The sequence below is a fragment of the Humulus lupulus genome, chromosome X, assembly GCF_963169125.1.
Source record: "Humulus lupulus chromosome X, drHumLupu1.1, whole genome shotgun sequence".
NCBI lineage: Eukaryota > Viridiplantae > Streptophyta > Magnoliopsida > Rosales > Cannabaceae > Humulus > Humulus lupulus.
The window spans coordinates 178,124,979-178,129,701 of NC_084802.1; positions in this window are offsets into that span (position 1 = coordinate 178,124,979).

Here is a 4,723-nt window from a genome sequence, read left to right on the forward strand (position 1 = left end):
ATCAGAAGAGGAAGGTTCCGGACACCTTCCCAGTTCCAAGTCCTGATAGGCGACCCCGTGGTGTTTCAATGGGTTGTCCAGGTGGTAATGAAGCTTGGAAGTCTTATCCTAAATGCTCTAGATGTAAGAGGCGTCATTTGGGAGAGTGTAGGGCAAGGGCCTGCTTCTCATGTGGAGCAGTGGGTCATCTGAGGAAGGATTTCCCTAAGGCCAGAAAAGAAGAACCCAGAAAAGCGGACAGCTCGGCCCTAGCTTGATTATTCGCATCGACAGAAGCAGAAACTGAGGCTTCTCCCTCAGTAGTTACAGGTCAACTTCTTAGTGCTGGAACCCCTTATAATGTTTTGATTGATTCTGGTGCTACACATTCTTTTGTTGCTAGTAGTATTATTGATAGACTGTGTAGACCCTGTGATTTTTATGTTGTGGGGTCTGGAACTTTGTTACCTACTGGAGAGTTAGTGGTATCCAGGAGATTGGTCAGATCTTTGCCAGTGACAGTGGACGGCAGAGAGTTATCAGTGGATTTGATAGAGTTGGTTATGACTGACTTCGACATGATATTGGGTATGGATTGGTTGGCAAAGTATGGGGCAACTATTGATTGCAAGAGGAAGATGGTCACCTTTGAGCCTGAAGTTGAGGATCCTTTTGTGTTTGTTGGTACTGTGCATGGACCTCATATACCTATGATTTCTGTTTTGAGGGCTAGGGATCTATTGCAAGGAGGTTGTATTGGATTCTTAGCCAGTGTGGTTTATACCACTCAGGTCGTGCCAGTGAGACAAGAAGAGACTAGACTTGTTTGTGAATTCCTGGACGTGTTTCCAAAAGATTTGCCAGGGTTGCCATTGCACAGAGAAATAGAGTTTGTGATAGAAATGAGACCAAGGATGGAGCCAGTGTCTAGAGCACCCTACAGAATTGCCCCAGCTGAGTTGAAAGAATTAAAGGTACAGTTGTAGGAACTGTTGGATTTGGGTTTTATTAGACCTAGTTTCTCACCTTGGGGTGCGCCCGTTCTGTTTGTAAAGAAGAAAGATGGTTCTCTGAGGATGTGCATTGAATACAAAGAACTGAATAAGATGATAATCAAGAACAAGTATCCTTTTCCAAGGATAGATGATCTGTTTGATCAGTTGCAAGGTAAGACGGTATTCTCAAAGATCGACGTTTGTTCTGGTTATCATCAGTTGAGGGTCAAGGAGGGAGATATACCAAAGACAGCTTTTAGTCATGTCTTTTGGATTGACTAATGTCCCTGTTGCTTTTATGGATATGATGAACAGAGTGTTCAAGGATTATCTGGACCAGTTTCTGATCGTTTTCATCGATGATATTCTGGTATATTCTCAAACTGAGTCAGAGCATCAGTAACATCTGAGGTTGGTTCTACAGAGACTGAGGGAACACAGATTGTTTGCTGTTATCCCAAAAATCAAGAAGTGAATGACTTGGCAGGCATTAATTACACGTGGCTGACATCTGGCATAACCTGTGCTCGACTATCAACCAGGAAGATATTCACTATCATGCGATCGGTTTCTCTATATGACCAGCCTGGTCATATGCACATGATACGCAGAGCAAATCTTAGGCAGTTATGATGGAATCCAAAATTATCTCCCATGATTTCCTGAGTATCCGATTATTTAGGAAATAATATCTGTAACAAATCAATGTAAATCTTCCCTGAGCTTATAAATAGAAGAAGAGGGCTCAGGGAAGAGGACCCCTTTTTTCTTTTCTGACTTCTAGATCACTTGCGATTTGAGTTATCAAAATTAGTCATATTGTATTGTTCTTCAGAGGTTGGTGAAACTCATTGAACCCAAGTTCTTTGATCACTCCTTTGGATCTTACATCAATAACAATCTAAGTGGACGTAGGTTATTACCAGATCCTGGGGCCGAACCACTATAAAATATTGTGTTCTTATTATTTTCGTCATCACGTTCTTTTCAACGCATTCACCCACGTCAAGCGTATTTTGACTCCGTGTCAGTTGCCCAAAATCAGGGTCAACATTCTGGTGCTTTCATTGAGAGCTTGATATATCACCGTTGAGAAAACCAAGGGCGAAAACTACCAGGAAAACTGGACAGGCGGCTGGCGCTGCACCATCTAACCCGCCTCCTCCTCTCCCTCCCAACGTGGCTGATGATGAACCACATTTGGAATTTGAGGAGGAAGAAATGGATGATGCGACGCTTAAAAGTACTCTGGGAGCGTTGCACGAAGAATTGGCCAATCTGAGAGCCAGCCAGGAAGGTGCTATCGAAATCATGGCGCGGTAGCAGCAAGAAATAGAACGGCAGCGCGTGGAGTTAAGCGAGAGGTAGGCGGAGATGGACCGTCGCCAAAGCGAAGCCATGGTAGCCCTCGAGGTAGCCTTGCAATTGGCTAGGAATCAGGCTGCACCTGCCTCGCAGCCTGATCAGCCTACGAATGGACCAACACAAAGGGGTCCTAATCCTAGCCCACCTATCCAACCCTCGAGTCCACAAAGGCCCGAACAGCCTTAGGTGCCCCATGACGATGTCCCACTGGACCCTGAGGCACAGCCTCCATCCCAAGCTGGTCGCAGCAATCCCTCGCATCAGAGGCAGAATAGAACCGGGCATCAGCCTCGCAGTCCTAGACGCCATAGGGGCGACGAGCCGAACCTTCCGAACAGAGGACAGCATCCTCCTGGTAACAGGAGGAACTCAGAGTTAGGCTCTGCGATCCGAGGTCCCCCACGACATGATAATGCACAGGGACCTAATGACCAACGCATGCCACCCTCTAATGCTCGGGACGTTTCAACCCGGGAAGGAAATTGAGGGAACAGTCGATCCCGTCATAGCCAATCACAATTCAGAGATGGCAATGGTTATGATGAAGTCGATTCTGGCAGAGGAAATGCCGGTTGGAGGAATGACAAAAGAGGTGAAAACAGGAATCAGCCACCTCAAGATGACCAACCCGGCAGACGGGACGCTGGGGGGCAACCCAGGCAAAATAACGTCTTCAACCGGCTCGGAGCTAGTGAGCAGTGGAGAAGAGACGAGGATTTGAGAGATGTGCTCAATGATCACCGTGAGCAACATGGCGAGAACATCCCCCCAGCAACAGAGGCCACATCGATTCCTATAGCTGTGCAAGCCCAGATAGATGCCCTCAACCAGGCGGTGCAACAGCTGGTCGGGGGAAGAACATCTTACATCAACCACGACAGGAGGAAAGGCACTCCTTTCATCCAGAGGATAGCTATGGTAGAGACTCCTAGCAAGTTTAAAATGCCTACGCTTCCGAACTTTGATGGGTACGGTGACCCGTTATCTCACGTCAATAAGTTTGAAATACAAATGGACATTCAGAAAGTGTCCGAAGATGCTCGGTGTAGGATCTTCCCTGTAACACTTTCTGATGCCGCCCAGGAGTGGTTTTTCAAGTTCCCTCCTGTAAGCATAGTTTCCTGGGAGATGTTCGTAAAGGAGTTTTACGGATAGTTCTATGCAGGTCATGTCCATCCGACCGAGGCAAACCAGCTGGTTGAAATACGCCAGCAAGATGGAGAGCCATTGAAGGACTACATCCAGCGCTTTATGCGAGCAGCAGCTAGAGCAAAAATGGTGGGGGACGAAGGCAAAATGATGGCCATAACCGCAGGGGTTAGGCCTCGCACCCCTCTCTGGAAAAGTCTCCAAAAAGATGGAGTTAGAACTACCCAAGAATTCTTAGACCGAGCTGATCGTTACATCTAGCTCGAAGATGCTATTGCCGACGATGGAAAGTCTCTAGGCAAGGATAAGAAGGCAGCCGAGCCCGCGAAAGCCGCCAATGGGTCTAAGCCTAATGGCAACGGCAAAGGCAACGGGAACGGCAACGGCAATGGCAAAAATGGGGGGAAACGGCCACACAATGAGCCTTCCACCTCTGACAATAAACGAGCTAAGGGTAACCGTTATGAAACTCGGTTCACTAACTATACTGCCCTAGTTGAGTCATGGGGAGACGTTTATCAGGCCACAAGTTCTAGCGTGCCTTATAAGAAGCCTGCCCCCATTCGAAAGGATATTTCGAAAAGAGACACTACCAGGTTCTGTCGTTATCATAACGACTACAGACATGATACCAACGAATGTAACCAGCTGAAGGATGAGATCGAGTTCCTTATTAGACAAGGACACTTGACAAGATACGTATGGGCCTCAGGAAATTCCCAACGAGAAGCTCCAAGTGGCAACGAGCAAGCGCCCACACGCCAACGCTCGACACCTTTGTAGCCTACCCCCGTGACTAGCACATTGTTAACCATCTGTGGAGGTCTGCACCTCGTGGGAAACAGCGGAAAGGCCAGGGAACGATACGCTTGGACTCTGTGCCACGACCAGGACATCGAGATGATGACTGTGGAAGACTGCACGCCAAAAAAGGCTCGATCAGAAGAGGGCGAGATAACCTTCTTTGATAGCGATGCCAAGCAGGTCTGGTTCCCACATTCTGATCCGCTGGTCATGGATATCCAAATGGCCAACATGATGGTAAAGAGAGTGTTGATCGATACAGGAAGTTCGGCGAATATCCTGTATAAGTCTTCACTGGAACACATGAAATTGTTCGTTACAGACCTGGAGCCCTGCAACCAAACAATATACGGCTTCTCTGGTGAGGGACTCGTCCCCGCAGGATCAATCAGACTACCAGTGACGATAGGTACAGCGCCTGCTACCAGGAC